The sequence below is a fragment of the Myotis nattereri genome, assembly GCF_964212035.1.
Source record: "Myotis nattereri genome assembly, chromosome: 10".
NCBI classification, from domain to species: Eukaryota; Metazoa; Chordata; class Mammalia; order Chiroptera; family Vespertilionidae; genus Myotis; species Myotis nattereri.
Window position 1 is genome coordinate 55,241,689 of NC_138085.1, and position 18,141 is coordinate 55,259,829.

General features: G+C 37.8%; 1 long non-coding RNA gene across 1 annotated transcript in view; it reads left to right on the forward strand.

The window, feature by feature from the left end:
• Positions 1-673: 673 nt before the first annotated feature.
• The window catches only part of LOC308525871, a 101,831-nt gene continuing 84,363 nt past the window's right edge, over positions 674-18,141 (forward strand). The window contains exon 1 of the long non-coding RNA XR_013996493.1: positions 674-759. This is a non-coding gene — a long non-coding RNA (uncharacterized lncRNA). The remainder of the gene's footprint in view (positions 760-18,141) is intronic.

The following is an 18,141-nucleotide window of genomic DNA, read 5'->3' on the forward strand; positions in this document are numbered from 1 at the left end:
ATTTGAATACTCGAATCACTTTACTATCCTTATGTTTAAAAAGGCATTTGAATAACCATTTTACTGTTCTTATGCTTTAATGACTTAGATTGAATGTCATTGTGCACTCGAGCTTACTAGGTAATTGAGCAAATAATGTGCTTTGTTCGATGATATGGTCATAGCTCTTTAAATACCAATGACTGTGGCTTTGGAGTATAAAATAATAGTTGGCAGATATGTAGTCATTATGAATAAGAGATACAACACTATAGAAATACATTATTTTGAACTGTATGGGTTTTAACATTATTAACTTAGAATAAATTGTCTTTAAAAATTATAATTATATAATTATGAATCTTAGATTTCCCTTGGAAAGCAAAGAACTTTATTAGAAGTATAGGCTTTTAAAATTTCTTTTTCTTTCTTTCTACACACCCCCCTTTGGTGAGAAGAGTATTTTTTTTTAAATTGCTTTATTTCTTCAGTGAGGTTTTTCTGGTCATCATGGCACATTATCTCATAGTCTCTTTATATTTCATTATTTTTTATATGTTCATTGTTTGTATTATTAAGGAATGGATTGTCCTCAGGAAGATATATATTTTTTAGGTTTTTTATTTTTGGGGTTTGGGTTTTTGTTTGTTTTGGGGGTGGGAATTAGCTGACTAATTCTCAACCTGTCCTTCAGACTTCCCAGTGGAGCCTCCTTTTGTGCAGTGACTGCCCCAGTAAGCAGTATACCTTTGATCATGAACCAATGAGGAGAAGCAAAGGGTAAGTAAATTTGTTACTGATTAGGATGACAGCCTGGAACCTTGGTTCTTCTTGTCGACGCAGAAAAGTTTTTAAAGTCAACAAAAATGAAAGTGAAGCAAAGTGGAATTTATGAAGATACCCTCTGCCAGGAGTGGGCCAGTTGAGAGAGACAATGGCCCTGAATACCAGGGTTTTATGGTTTAAATGAAGGGTTTTTCTGGGTAGAGACTTTCATTTGCATTCAGGGATGATTGACAGAAAAGGGTTATATAACTACATTCCTTCTGCACATGCCCTTTCCCATGCCCAGAAAAACCCATGAGGGAGGTGGTCAAAACCAAATTTTATTATAATTAGTCCAGGGCCTTAGCAAGGTCCCACTGAGGTCATGTCATTGTCCTCAGAGCTTGTGCCAACAACCAGCTGATTCTGAACCTGCCCACTAGTGGTCTGTACTGACTGTTTTGGACTGTACTGATTATTTTCACATGTGATTCATGGAATCTTCACAATACCTTATGATATTGGTTAAATTATTGTGTGTTGTTTTACATATAAAAAATATCTGAGCTACAGAAAAAGTCAAGCAAATTTACCAAGGTGAAACAGTAAATTTCACACTGTGGCTGAAGATGTAAATTGGTACTGTGTTTCTGCAAGGCAGTTTGGAAAACCTGTCAAAATTTAATGTAGTCATGTTTTCTCACCTAGCAGCCCAACTTGAAACTATCCTGTTGAAATAATGATATATATGCATAACGATATTTAATGGTGTTGTTTGTAGTTGTAACCACTTAGAAACAATACATATGCCCTAAAAATAGAGGTTTGGTTAAATAGGTTATAGTACATCCATATAATATTTCAGTATGATAATTTGGTCAATCAATATTTATGATGAAAGAGGTTTATGATATAGTCTTAAGTAGAGGAAGAAGTCACAAAATAGTGTATATTTATTCATCTTTTAGGAATATATATAAGTATTAAAAACAGTAAAAAAAAATTCACCAAAATGTTCAAACTTGTTAGCTCTGGTAGTGGCATAACATTTTTATCTTAATTTTATTTTCCGTACTTCTCTCGTACAGATGACATAATACTGTATACAGAGAACCCTAAAGGTTCCACCAAAAAACTACCAGAACTGATAAATTTAGCAAAGTCGCAGAACACAAAATAAATATGCAGAAATCAGTTGCATTTTTATGCATCAATAATGAGCTATCAGAAAGGGAAACTAAGAAAACAATCCCATTTACCATTGCATCCAAAAATATAAAATACCTATGAATAAATTTAACCAAGGATGCAAAAGACCTGTACTCAAAAAATCATAAAACACCAAAGAAAGAAAGTGAATAAAACACAAGTGGAAGTGTATACCGTGTTCATGGATAGGAAGAATTGACATCATTAACATGACTACTACCCAAAGCAATCTGTAGATTCAAAACAATTCCTACCACAATAACAACAGCATATTTCGCAGAACTAGAACAAATATTCCAAAAATTTATATGAAAACACAAAAGACCCTGAATAGCCACAGCAATCTTGAGAAAGAAGAACAAAGTTGGAGGAGCTATGCTACCTGATATCACACTATACTACAAGACCATAGTCATCAACATAGCATGGTACTGGCATGAAAACAGACATATAGATCAATGGAACAGAATAGAGGGCCCAGAAATAAACCCACGCCTTTAGGGTCAATTAACATTTGACAAAGGAGGCAAGAACATACAATGGGGTAATATATAGTCTATTCAATAAATGCTGTTGGGGAAACTGTTCCTCTTGCTTCACTCACTTGCTCAGTGACCCATGCTAGCCCTCCATGTGACCCTAGGAGCCACGTCATCTATGGCCATATGGACCCCACACGCAATGGACTGCGGCTGGGAACACTAGCTAAGCTAGCCAGATGCTGGACTAGACTGTGCTTTCATATGAAGAGAAGACTCTGAGCAGTGGCTTTCATTCTAGCTCTGCTGAAGACAAGATGGGACTTTTCCATGGCGGAACAGAGGGAGATGGGGCCTTGGAGGGGGACTCCCTTAATGTTACATCATCAATAAAGCTTTCCAGGGCACCTCATCCTCCCGTGAGGACCTCAGCACATTCTTGTTTCCATGGCACTCCAAAAACTCCACTTCCACCCATAACAGTTAGGGACACAGAAGGCATCCCACCCATAACAATATGGGTTTATGTCATTTCAGGTCAGGTCAACTTTTGTCACAAAATGTGTTGTGAAATGTGTTTTCATTCTTAGAGCTTAATTTATTTATTACTTTTTGGAATTTTAGATAAAGAATTTTTTTCTGTATTAATTTTATAATCATAGAATACACTGCAAAATTTATTTAGATAAAGAAGTGGCATCTGTCACCCTAAGTCAGAACCATTAAAGTGCCCCCTTTGCTAGTGTTGGCATGTCAGTTGATAGGCAAGTGGTTACATGAGGATACTTTTTTTTTTTCTGTATCCTTAGGATGCAACTAAACCCCTTTAGTTTCTCATGAAATATTACTTAGGGCAAGTTAAATCAGCTCTTGATCGCTGTCTTATATTGGTTTAAAATGGAGGGAGAGAGAGTGTGTTAATTAAGTATGGGCAATGAAAAAGAAGACAGTATCAGTGATTTTGGAAAACAGTCTTCTGCAACTGACATGTCAACAAATTGTCTCCTGGGAAGAAAGTAGTTTTGGAGGCTCCTCCACAGTTTAACTGCATGCTTAGCTAGGTGGGGGGTTAAAAAGCAACATCTGACAGTGGCAACCATTCTGCCACATATCCTTCCATTCATTTCAAGATTGCTAAGCATCTGTTTTTTACGGGGATCATTTTGGTAATCTCCTTTTCAAAACAGACCTAGGTCTATACAACAGAAATTTCTTTTTCACATTTCGGGATAGAGATTAGACAGAGTTTTGGAACAATTTTTATGTTGCCAGCTTCATGTTCCAGGATAAACCTGAAGTGGTTACTGGACTCAGACTGCCCCTCACTCTTATGGAAACAAAGATTGAGCACAATGTTTCTCTTTGTTTTGTTGCTTCACCAGTTTTAAGACATTTCTTTGTACACACTTAAACCTAGGGTTTCTTGGTGAATAGTTGGAAAATACAGAGGAAAATATAATAGATATAATAGAATATCAAGATGATCCACAATCTTTCCACTGGGGATTTTCATATGTATCCATTTATCTTTGTTGTTGTTGTTGTTATTATTATTACTAGTGGTCTGGTGCACAAAATCTGTGCACATTAAAAGGGGATTAATTAGAGGAAATATTTTAATATTTCTATTTGCCCTTTCTCTATAATAGAAGTGCCAGTGATGAAAGAAAATTAGTAAAATGTATATGAAAATCTCCCTCCTGTCAGAGTCTGGAGTACGTCGCAGGACCTAGAGTCAAGTCCCAGCCTACCACCCACATGTGCTTTGAAAATGCAGGAGACCCAGACCTGGCCAGTCCACCCCCACTGGGTGAGGCCCAGACCTGGCCAGCCCCACCCCCGTCAAGCACCTCCAGGTGGTGGGTACAGCCTCAGGTCCCCCAGCCCAGCACCAGATGGGGGGGGGGCACAGCTTCAGTTTCCCTGTTAAGCCCCACTGGGCGGGGGTATAGCCTGAGGTCCCCTGTCAAGCCCTGCCAGATGGGGTCATGGCCTGAGGTCCCCCATCTAGCCCTGCAGGGTGGGGGGCATGGCCTGAGGTCCCCTGGCCCGGTGCTGGGGTGGGGGACATGGAATGAGGTCTCCTGGCTCAGCGCCAGGGTAGGGGGTGAGGCCTGAGGTCCCCGTCAAGCCCTGCAGGGCAGGTGGCATGGCCTGAGGTCCCTGGCCCCAGCCAAGCGCCATGCAGCCTCAGGTCCCTGCTGTTCAGTCATGACTTTACAGCGTCCTGGCTAATTTGCATATTCCTCTATTATATAGATAGATTATTTTTTTGGTAAGAGTGTCTAACAGATAAATGTGATAATATATACTGCTCTAAACACATTACATATATTAAACATATGCAATGTGTTTAGAGTTGATATTATGACTGCATAATACTCCATATTATTGTTATACCATAATTTAATGATTCCACAATTATTCTATAGAACAGTTATGTTAAAGTTTTTATTTCTATAAATGATGCAATTAATAATAATTCTATGTTAATATTTCTGTAAGTGTCTGATTATTCCCTTCCAAAAAATAGGTTAAAGGTAAAATACTTTGTTCAAGGTCATATAGGTAAAATTGGTATTCAAATCCTGTGGTTTTACTTTTGCATCTGTCAGCCTTTTTTTTTTAACATAAAAATTACTACCTCTCAACAATTCCATGAATTAATTTCTTTCAATCCAGTAGAAAAAAAATATTTTTATCTGTTGCTAATTTTAAATACAGGCTGAACAAGGGTACTTATAAATTATTAAGAAAACAAGCTACAATATAATTGTTTTTTTAACATGTAACCATATATCATATATTTTCTGAAAGGATTTTGGAGGCCATTCTTCCTGGAGATATCTTAATGAATTCTAATTATCCAGTTATTTCAAGTAAATTGGCTATAAACTCTACATATGTCAACCACTTTTATGCTTGGATAGAAACTTAGCTATTTTCTCAAAGACAACACATATACTTTATGTTGCAAGTCTGTAGCTTTGGAGATGGTCTATAAGTTCTGATAAAACAAATCAACCAGGCATCTAAAAAAATGATAACTTTATTATTACTCTTATTGCTTTTTCTTTAAAGAACTTTAGGAGGAAAAAATCTCCAAATCATTATCTGCGATATAAAGAATGTCAGATTCTGATGTTAGGTTGGAATCAAAATCCAATTAAAACCACCATTCTCCCCCAAAGTCATGCCCCTAGGGCAGCGGTTCTCAACTTGTGGGTGGCTACCCCTTTGGGGGGTCTAATGACCCTTTCACAAGGGGTCGCCTAAGATCATCAAAAAACACAGATATAATTACATATTGTTTTTGTGATTAATCACTATGCTTTAATTATGTTCAATTTGTAACAATGAAATTGGGGGTCACCACAACATGAGGAACTGTATTAAAGGGTTGCGGCATTAGGAAGGTTGAGAACCACTGCCCTAGGGTAACAGAAATCCAGTCACTGGAATATACCAAACCATCATGCAATCTTTCAGTTTTCTTCGCCATTCTGATTTCATGATGCTAACTATATTAATTTCCAGAACAATCTTGGTGGTAAGTAAAATTATTTTGATTTTTAATCCCAAGTGTTTTGGTCTTAACTGGAGAAAATGTGAAGAAAATATAACTTTGTCAATTTAAAGTCTCAGATTCCAGTAGAGTATTTAAATACTTCTGAGTTTGTTATTTTCCCAATAAGTTAAAACATGTAGAAGATATGGGCATTTACTTTGATAACACCATAACCATTTACAATGTACAATTCATATGTGGAATCTAATGAACAAAATGAACTACCAAGAAAATAGAGACAGACTTATAGACTAAGAGCTGTTTGGGGAGATGGGGGTGGGTGGAAGGATAGAATAAAAAGGGGAAAAAAAGAGAGAAAACAACTCATGGACATGGACAACAGTGTGGTAATTGCTGGGGCGGGGGGTGGTAGGAGGAGGAGAGTATGGGGGGATGAATGGTGTTAGAGACTTGACTTGGAGTGGTGATCACACTATACAGTGTACAGATGATGTGTTGTAGAATTGTGCACCTGAAACATCTATAATTTTGTTAATCAGTGTCAACCTCATAAATTCAATAAAAATGAATATAAAATAAAATGTGCAATTCAATAGTTTTTCATATAGTCACACAGTTGTGGAATCATCACTATAATTGATTTTAGGACAGTTTTATCACCCTCAAAAGATACCCCCTCCACCCATTAGCAGTCACATACCATTTTCTCTTAGGAGGAAACCACTAATCTACTTTTTTTTGTCTCTACAAAATTGCTTATTCTGGACATTTCATACAAATGGAATTATCTATAATAATAAAAGTGTAATATGCTAATTAGACTGGACATCTTTCTGGACGAAGCTGGGGCTGCAAAGGAAGCCCTGGTCCCGGGTGCTAGAGGGAATCTGGTGCTGGCAGCAAGGGGAAGGAAGGCCTACTCTTGCATGAATTTCATGCATCGGACCTCTAGTATAATATGACTGGCTTCTTTCACTTAGCATAGTGTTTCAAAGTTCATCCATGTTGTAGCAAGTATCAGTTTTTTTAAAATATATTTTTTATTGATTTTTTACAAAGAGGAAAGGAGAGGAATAGAGAGTTGAAACATCAATGAGAGAGAAACATCGATCAGCTGCCTCTTGCACCCCCCTTCCTCCCCACTGGGGATGTGCCCGCAACCAAGGTACATGCCCTTGACCAGAATTGAACCTGGGACCCTTCAGTCCACAGGCTAACGCTCTATCCACTGAGCCAAACCGGTTATGGCGCATGTTTCAGATTTTTATCGCTTTTACGGTTGAATAATATTCCATTGTGTGGATGTACTGCATTAGTTGGATTGTTTTCACTTTTTTTGGCTATTATGAATATTGCTTCTATAAACAATGTGTATAAGATTTTGTATAGATATGTTTTTATTTCTCTTGAATATATGTCTAGAAATTGAATTTTTGAGACCTCTGATAACTCTATTTTACATTTAAAGAAACTACCAAACTATTTTCCAAAGAAGTTGCACTGTTTTATGTTCCCAACAGCAGCATATGAGAGTTCAATTTTCTCCACATTTTTGTCAACACTTGTTATTGTCTGTTATTTTGATCATTGTCATTCTATTGGGCATGATTACTAGTAACTTTTTAAACATTTTTGAAAAATTTCCAAATTTTCAAAAATAATAAAAAGTTTTAATAAGAAAGAAATGTTATTAGAGAGAGAAGTGTTTTTTTTTCTTCATTTTGAGCCAACAGCTTTTTAATAGATTCTTTTTCTTATGAATTCAAAATGTTTAGATGGCTTTGGTGATGTGAAGAAATATGGAGAATTCATTGGGATTCAGAATTTATGATTTATATTCTAGATGCTAGTTCTTCTCGGGGACTATTTTCTCCATCTCAGAGGATCTTTTCTCTCTGGGCTAATGGTAAGTTTGAGATAAAGTTAGCAAAGTGTTTATTTTCCCTGGAAAAAGTCATACTATTAGTACATAGAATAAGTCAGCTATATAACTTTTACAGAACACACTTTTGTTTTCTTTATTTCCTAATCTATAGAGAAATATATGCCTTGATCCTAGATATGAGTACTCTTTGAATGACCTAAACTGATTGATTGATTCCTTGGTTGCATATTTCTTTTTCTTCTCAAATCTATAGAATGCTTATCCTTAAAAGAGTTGTAAATTGACTTTAATTTTTAAATATATTGTAAATGTCATTAGTTTTAAACTAATCAGTGCCCATAAACATGCAGGAATTTCATGGTCTGGACTTGTAATATCATTGCCTTTGTAATTACATGTGGATTTAACAATGTCAGGCATTGGTAGTTTATAAGATGTTAAAGTAACAATTAGATGTGGAAGCAACAAAGCAAGCTTTAATCATTAAAGTAGTTTTTTATTAGTTTCTGCAAACATTTTAAATAGTCTAATGAAGGCAGATTCCACCTTGAAAAGCAATTGGTTTCAGATATAATGATATAATTTTAAAGTTTGTTAGGTGTTTTGTTTTAAGGTCTCACCTTTCTTTTCAAGGTCAGGCAGAAGTGACCGTGAAATGTGTGTCATTTTGTTTTATGAGTCTTATTGGTAATATTTCAGATAAAATGAAATTTGCCAGCTCTGATCTAAGAAGGATTTGTTTCTACTGAATCTTTAGTGTCTTATATATATATTTTTTTGTCATGTAAATGCTATATACCCTGCAGAGGGAACTGCTTCAGTGTCCTTGGCAAGGAAAAGCTGTCTGTGGTTACAGGCCAAGCTGTTTTAGAATCGCCTTTCCATGCAAGGTGAATGTAGTGAGAGAGTGAAGCTTACAGAAAGGGTCAGGTCAGGGACTGAAAGCATCCTCAGCGTGCATCATTGGGGACTCCCTGTGGTAATGCCTTGAAACCAAGTTCCCACAGCCTTAGAGTCACTCTAAGATGCTTCTGAAGCCCAGTGTGAGAGGGGACAATGGTGAAGGCCAAGGCTTGCCATCCCTGCTCAGATTAGTGTAGTTTTTGAATTTGTGGAATATGTTGGGCTTCTACACAAGTAAACATTATATGGATTAGTATTATTGGAACATTCTTATGTAATATTTCCATTAACAGTAACTGTAGGTTAGCAAAATAAACTAGTCTTCCTACATTCAAATTTGTAGATTTTTTAAAAATCAAGACAATCAATTCCATGCAATCAAGAAGAATTACAAAATACTGACACATTTTAAAACTATTTATATGAGGAAAATACTAGAGCAATGTATACTAAAAATGTTGTTTATACTTGATAGGTGTGATTATCACCAATTTATGTTTCATTTACTTACTGAAATATTTTAAAACCTCTAAATTTAAAAGAAACATAACTTTTATTATATGAAACTAGAGGCCCAGTGCGACATTCATGCACTGGGTGTTCGAGGGGGTGGGGGGAAGGATGTCCCTCAGCCTGGCCTGCACCCGGGACCCCTCTGGGGGTGTCCTCCCACCACCACTGCTACACTTGCCAGCCATGAGCCTGGCTTCTGGCTGAGCAGTGCTCCCCCTCTGGGAGTGCATTGACCACCAGGGGGCAGCTGCTGCATTGAGCATCTGCCCTGTGGTGGTCAACAGGCATCATAGCGACCAGTAGTTCCACTGTTCAGCTGATTTGCATATTAGTCTTTTATTATACAGGATAAGTTTTATTAGAATAAGAAGCCTTCTAGAATAGCCACAAGATTAAGAAGGCCAAGTTATTAATGCTGGGTCTTCAACTAACAATCTATAATCTTGACCAAGTCACTAAATATTTATGATTTGATATAAAAAAGAGAAGAGCCTCAGCTGGTTTGGCTGAGTGGATAGAGTGTTGGCCTGTGGACCAAAGGGTCCTGAGTTTGATTCTGCTCAAGGGCACCTACCTTGGTTGCAGGCTTCTCCCAGGCCAGAGCCCTAGTCAGGGCCCATGCAGGAGACAACCAATCAATGTGTTTCTCTCACATCTATGTTTCTCTTTATCTTTCTGTCATTCTCCCTAAAAATCAATGGAAAAATATCCTCGGGTGAGGATTAATAAAAGAGAAGATTGAGCTAATTAGGCTAAGCAATTGGTGGTACCTACTAGGTCTAAAATTCTGAAAACTACCATATTAGGAAAAGCATCTGGATATGTGTAGATTCAGTTGCATCGAATATTGTGGTCTTCACATCAGCAGCACTTTGAATAGGGAAACATCAACCCTCTGTAAAGCAGACAAGCTGTGATCGCTTAGCTCTAGATTGTGAAGCACACATCACATAATAGGCTTTTTATGGACTTAGCATAACCCCATATATTTGGTGGTATAAATGAAATGTAAATAAATTTCTCCACAAGGAATCCTAAAAAATAAAAGCCTAATATGCTAACTGTCCAGTAGGCTGGTTGGCCATTCAACCAATCAAAGCGTAATATGCTAAGGCCGCCTAACTGCTCACTATGATGTGCACTGACCAACAGGGGTCAGATAGTCGACTGGTTGACCAGTCACTATGACGTGTACTGACCACCAGGGGACAGACACTCTGACTGGTAGGTTAGCCTGCTGCTAGGGCGCAGCCGATTGGGACTGAGCAAGTTGGGCCAGACATGCCCTGGAGCCCTCCTGTGGTCCCTCCTGACTGGACAACCTCCTGCTTCTCTCCCCAGCCCCGATCATGCAACAACGGGTGCATGCGCCTCCCACAATCTGGGAATCCTTGGGGGATGTCAGAGAGCCAGTTTTGACCTGATTCTGCAGGCCAGGTCAAGGAAACCCACTGGTGCATGAATTTGTGCACTGGGCCTCTAGTTAATAATAAATTTGGATAGAAGTCAGATTGCCATATCAGTGAAGAACCATTCATGAAATAATGAAGTTTAAAATGGTATTCTGTGTTGTGATATAGAGGACAGAATAGGATAATTTATGAGGTTATTGCAATCAATAGTGGAAAGGGAGATAAACATATACGGCTATGTCCTACGGCAGATGCCTACTGAGCTTTAGAAGTAAATTGTGAAGAGAGAAAAAAAAAAGGAAATATGTTTTATGCTGGTTATCCCTATTATAAGTCTTGGAGATCTGAGGGTGATAAAACAGAGCTTGGAAGCACCTACCAGAAATAATCTGCCTCTATTAAGAAGGTTGAGAAGAGAGAATTGTGTTAGAAAAGGGAAAACATTATAGAATGAGGGGTGGGGGGACAACCTCAATGTTAACCTTTTCTTTAAATATTTCTCTTTCTCAAGTGGCTTCTTTTTTATTATTATTAATCCTTTTTTTCCATAAACATGGCTTACAGTCTTTCATAACTTTTCAGAATGACTTGGCTTGCTGGCTGCATTTCCCTAAGTAAGAATGGTAATCCTTTTAGAAGCAGAAGTGCCAGCTTCTTGTTATTTATTGGTTTTTCCATGTTACCTATCTATATAGATACAGATATAGATGATATAGATATAGATAGATATAGATATAGATATAGATATAGATATAGACTTTATATATAGATATAGATATAATACTTTATTAAAAGAATGTACAAGATAACATTAAGAATGTGTCAAGGAAATTTCATGTACAGTACATCTGTCAATGTTCCACTTGTTTATAATGGTGATGGGTGAAATTCAGAAAATGTATGTTGTGGCAATTTAGTAGTTTGTATCTGGGTAGAATAAAAACTTGGCTTATGCTTCACTACATGGCTGACTTCATTATAGCAAAACCATGCACACTGGTCTGTCAGTTAAATCCTCATTTCCTTTCCCAGGCACTAATTAAGAAGTCCTTATCATTCAGGGAAGGATAAATAATAGAGGCAATTACTGTCAGATGTAGACATATTTAATAAACTTGGACACCCTACCTGTCTAGTTTTGATGACACAACATATTACTTTCAGCTTCAGAGTCAGAGGCTCAAGTTTTCATGTGAGTGAAGGCTGACATCAAGAGTTAGGAGAGCTGCTGCTTTCTGTCAAACTCTTCCTTAGCTAAGCAACTTGCGTGGCCTCATTCCTTTGTGTATTGGAAGAAGGGTGCATGGAAACTACTGGAAATGTCATAGGAGAAATGAAGTTCCTTACCTGCAGTGGTATAGAGTGCAAAAATCACATTGGCTCTAGAGCAAATCATGTACAATTTATCAAAGTTTTCTTAGAAATATGTCAAGCAACTATCAGGGACAGCTGGGTTGCTGGTGAGTATCTACTTTTTGAATTGATTTGGCCATTTGTCCACACATGGCCTCCTCTGGTGCCACAGGGTCTTCTTCAGATGCAAGGTGACCTGTGCTTTCTTTCAAGGTAGTCTTTTTTTCTTCTGACTGTTGGATGACAAAATTGTTGGTTTCATCATTCATCCGTTCACAATGTTTCTTGACTCTGTAGTGCAATAGGTTAACAGTGAGTAAACTGGGCTAATCCATTGTGAATTACAACTGGATACAGTAAAATAATTCATGCCTCTGCAGTAAGACTATTATTCATAATGTTATGCCATTTCCCTACATGACAGGCTATTTTTGGCCTTAAAACATGCTACTAAACTGGAAACAATCCTCCTCCAAAAAGTAAAGGTGGGTTGGAATATGTTATGATTGCCAAGGAATCTAACCCAACTGGGTGCTGTGAGTCTACATAGATAATTCGATAAATAATTTCACCACAACTTATTTTAAATTACTTAAAATTTTTTTTTCATGAAAAATAGCAATTCCATACTTGAAATTTTTCAAGTATAAAGAATGCCTTTAAATATACCTAATATTTCTCTAATATTGGTGGTTAAGGGAAAGGGTAAGGAGTTTTTATTTTAAGCATGAAACTTTGTACAAACATCTGAATAATAGTTTAGATAAAACTTAGTGACAGCCTTGACATGAGCAATTCTTAAAGCTTTGTTGTGGATATTTGATTATATACAAATGCTAACAAAGGACAACATTGATTAAAGAGTATGCAAAGAAAATTGCTACAGTGTGAAAGCGGACGTTTATTCCTTTTATGGAAAAATAAGATAGATGAAGGTACCTTAGAGTCCCCTGCCTCTTTTGTTTTAATTCGCTAAAGATCTTGATAAATATCCCTTCTAGGAATAAAATACAGAGGTTGGAAGCACTACAGAGCACAATAGTTAGCTAGATCTGGTTTCAAATCCTACCTTTACTATTTGCCAACTATGAGCACGTCGTGAGAAATGTATTTAACTTTTCTAAGTCAGTTTTGGAATCTAAAAATTAAGATAAAATGCTTACTTTACAGGGTTGTATTAAGGCATGCTAGTTTACATTTATCAGTCATGTATGAGATGCTTGGCATTTTTCTAAGTCCGTTGAATTGCCAAAATAAACCTGTGAGGTAGAAGCTAGTATAATTCCTATTTTCAGATGAGAAAAGTGAGTAACAAATATTTTACCTCCCAAATAATAGAATACTTGATATATGAAATATGAACCCAGGCTTTCTGTTCCAGAATCTAAGCAGATTAGTCACTACACCAGAGTACTGAGTATTCTGTATGGTATCCAGACAGAGAATAACCCATAAATAATGTCTTCAGAGGCTGATAGTTAATACTCTATTTCTTCCCTGAGTTCACAATTAATTAAAAGACAAGCATTAGGGTCAAATGAACATCTGAATATTACTGATAAACTGATTAGAAAATGTGGCTGTAGAGTTACAGCTAAGTAAGCGTGATAATATTTGTTCCTGAATTAATTGAATTCCCCTCTTGGATCTCTGGTCCATAAATAGCCCCAAAAGGAGTAGTCTCCTCCCACACTGCTGGGAAGAAACCAGAATGTTCTCATTCTGTGAATAGGCCAGTTTACAAAAAGAGAACCCAGGTGGTTCCCAGTTATACCTACTTGGCTTCTACTTCCAAACTCTCCGTTCAGATAAGACTATTCCTGAGAAAGAATGAGTGGCAATTGGGGAGCTAGGTCTCCAGTATCATCGAACGTACCTCCACTGGAAACAAAAGGCCAGAGTTGCTCCTCTCTGAAACCCACAACAATTGCTCTCTCTACCACTACCACTGTAATTGCTGTTGTTACCATTACTTCCCAACAAAAGACAGAAATCATGCCTTAAGGGAACCTTCCTGTCTCTCATCCTGGGCCAAGAGCTGCTAAGAAGGAAGTCACATTTGCCTTGTCTTAAGCATAGCCCACCCTAAGTTTGCTGAAATGCTGGGCCAGCTGAAGAAAAACCTGTGCTCCACTTTTGGCTGCTTTTGGTGGCCTCAAGTGAGGCAGGAGCACTCCCTTTCAAGGGCTGCAAATGTCAGGGGGGAAGTCTCCCTCCCTTCCCCTCCCTCCCTGTGGAAAGCAGGGAGAACAGCAGTGAAAATCTTGTCTCTAGAGGTCACCAGTAGACCTCCGCCTTCTCTCTCAGGTAGAAGCATTCTATTGGGATGTAATTTTAGAAGGCATTCTCCTCATTAGCAGGGGAATTGCTCTGTTGGGGATGGTAGCACAGCTGTTCTTAGAAGTGCTATAAGCACCGAGTGAGATGTGTTCTCCTTGGAGTTATTCTTATCTAGTTCCTTGAAAGGCATATACACAAGAGTCTATCAATAAATGTATTCATAAATGCTGCATTTTTCAAAGAAGCTGAATTTTTCCTGGAAACTCTGCCAGTAACCAGAGAGAGATAAGCCCAGGACATTATCCATGGTAATGCTAGATGATATCATAATAATGAGGGTGTGAACCAAGAGGTGATCTGATCTCTGTGTCTATAGCAGCTGAAATAATAAGCCACTTAGCAAGAGAATATATCAATGGGAGACTTAAATACTATATGCACTTCCAAAGCCTAACTCTGCTAGATTGACAAACCCCAAATTTAATGCTGCTCTATTTATTGAAAGTCTTGCCCTATAGTTGTCAAAACAATTGGCTATCCTTTAAAACAATTATTTGCAGATGCATTTAGTTAAAGGCATCTGAGATGAAACTAATAGTGCATTAAACCCCATGGGGAAAAAAATCATCGCAATGCCACTAATGTATTGCTTCAAACCCATGAAAGCAAAGCAATTTAGGCTGGTGAGTCCTCAAGGAAAAACAAAACAAAACAAAAACACAACACTGTGGATTATGAACTCTGTTAAAAGCCAGAGGCTAAAAGTCTAGTCAATCCGCCCTACCCCTCATCCCCATCCTTATGGGAAGTCTCAAAGCACCAAAGTTGCTTGACTTGATGCTGCTGAGGTAAAATAGCCCCTGAAAGGATGCATTTACTTATTTGAACCAATGAACTTTATCAGGGTGCTGGGGGGCTTACATTTTCCATTTAGCTTGAGAGCACTAAATGGTTTCCTGAGAAGTAATAGCTTTAAGTTAAAAAAAAAAAGGAGAATAACAAAAGCACAGGGAGCTGCATTTTTACTTTTATTTTGTAACTGCACTGTACTTTTCATGGATCACAGAACAATTGTCATCTTCCCTTGTTTATTCTGACAGCACTTCGGGAGGTCTTCTTGTCCTCTGGTGGAGGAGAAATCGAGGAAGGAAGACTCTCTTCATTCCTACTGAGATCACCCTGCAACCACATGACTATTTCTAATCCACAGATTCTTCTTCATGGTATTCATTTACATTAGGTCTACTTCTTGAGGAAGAAAGGAAGTTATGTGCATGTCTTACCAAGTAATTCTTGCTCATCCTCATTCCCCCACCCTCAACCAGAGGGTTTTTCCCTGTTCCCTTACTTTTCATACATCAATGTGATACATTTCCTGTCTCTTTCTTCACAAATATCAATGTTCTCTTCACACATTCAAAGCCAAACCATATTTAGCATTTTGCAAAGTCATTCACTTGCCCATCTTGAATTAACATCCTTCTCTGTCTCCAATTTCTATAGTCTGCAGGTACCTGTATTATGAAAACTAGTATTTTTCTGCCTTAATTTGGCTTTCATTTGCTTCTAGGTTTTATTTTTTTGTTTTAATATCTTAATTTATATACTTCTCATTGTTGCCAGATTTCTTACCCATTTGGGTAAGTAATTGAGTTTTTAGTGCTCAAAACTTCATAAGTAACAACATGTCTTTTCTAAAACTTTTTCTTCCCCAAGCCCACCTCTACTTCCATTACTACACAGGATTTCTTACAAGCATTTTGAACAGATTTAAGGGAATTCAATAGGTATTGCCATTTTAAAACAAAGTTTTAATGTTTCTTTTTTCCATAAGTAAAATGATTAGCATAGGAGGGGAACAGAGGTTGCCCCTCCAAAATATGCTTCTTTGGGATATTGATTATGTTAAGCTTGTTATTTTTAAGAAAAAGCAGACTCAGGAAAAACTTTTGACCTTTCCCTCAACTGCCTGAAAGAATTTAGATGAGGGGACTGCTCCAGGAAGAGAGCTCTCATTATAGATATAACTGTAAAAAGTTGTATGTCATAATTTTTGCTACTGTCACCTAGCTCCACATGACACTATAGAAATAGACTCCAATCTAATGAACAAAATAAACTGAAGAACAAAACAGAAACAGAGGTAAGGTTACAGGGAACAGACTGACAGCTGTCCAAGGGGACAGGAGAGAAGAAGGTGAAGGGATTAGCCAAAGAACATACTAGTATATGCATGACACAGACACAGACAGCAGTGTGGTGATGGGCCGAGGAAAGCTAGAGGTGAGCAAAGAGGGGGGACATGTGGACATCTGTAATAGTGTCAACAATAAAAATAAAATTTAAAAAACATTCTATATCTAAAAAAAGAAGTTAAGTAATTTGGCCAAGGTTACATGCTATTCTGTGATATTGCTTGGAATTTAAACCCACAGGGTTGGGACCCACGATTCCAGGAACTTACCTTGACTTAGACCCATCCAATTGTATGTCATATGTAAAACCCCTCTCAGTATATTAAATGCTAAGCAAATAACTATGATATTTTTTAAAATCTCATGAATTTGAGAAAGGTTAAAACCTAAGTTTGTAAAGGTTAATGGAATATAGGACTAAGGCCAGTAAAGAGAGAATGAGAAAGAATGGTGTGTTTTTTCCACTACTGTCAAATCCATACCAATATGGTAGAGCTCCCAAGCCAAAAGCAACATTGGTCTTTTCAATAATGTCTTATAAACTCTTGAATATTCACAAATAAACTCAACCTACCAATCTACTAAAGGCAATGGTCCAGGAATCCTCTGCATAAAATTCACCCGGAAATTTTTAGAAAAATGTCTTCAGTATGACACTCAACATTGGAAAAAATATGTCACTCTCCTGACTTAAGAAAACTAATGTGAAAGTGAAGATTACATAGATATTTTGGAAAATGATTGGTCCCAAATACATTTTATCAATAGGTTTGTTTTTAATAATAAGTGAGTATATTTTTCCTAATGATTTATGTAGCAGAATGGAAACCAGTTTTCAATATATTAATTTTTAAAAAAGATTTGGGGGTGCAGTTTTAGGTTCATAACAAAATTGAGAGAAAGGTGCAGATATTTCTTATACACCCCCTGCCCTTATATAAGGGTAAATAAGACCCCTCCATTATCAACATTGCTAACCAGAATGGTACATTTATTTTATTTTTTTTAAACAAAGGATGGCCTTATGTTAACACAACATAATCACCCAAGGTCTATAGTTTATCTTATAGTTCACTCTTGATGTTGTACATTCTATGGATTTGGACCAATATATAGATCATCATTATAATATTGCACAGGATAGTATCACTGCCCTAAAAATCCTCTGTGCTCTGCTTATTCATCTCTCTAGCTCTCCTCCCCCACAACCACTAGTCATTTCATCATCTCAATAGGTTTGCCTTTTCCAGAATATCATCTATATATATAAAAGCCTAAGTGACCATTGCAACCTAACGGATGACCGAACAGGCTGCGTGGGGCGACCAGGCTGGCAAGGAGGTTAGTGAGGGGCAACCAAACAACGGAGCAGCAGGCTGCATGAGGCGACCAGGTCAGCAGGGGGGTCAGTGAGGGGCGACCAAATGACCGAGCAGCAGGCTTCATGGGGTGACCAGGCTGGCAGGGGGATCAGTGAGGGACAACCAAACAACTGAGCAGCAGGCTGCGTGGGGTGACCAGGCTGTCAGGCGGGGCAGTTGGGGGTGAACAGGCTGGTGGGGGGGGGCAGTAAGTGGCAACCAGACCAGTGGGGGGGGCAGTTAGGGGTGACCAGGCTGGTAGGGGGGCAGTTAGGGGC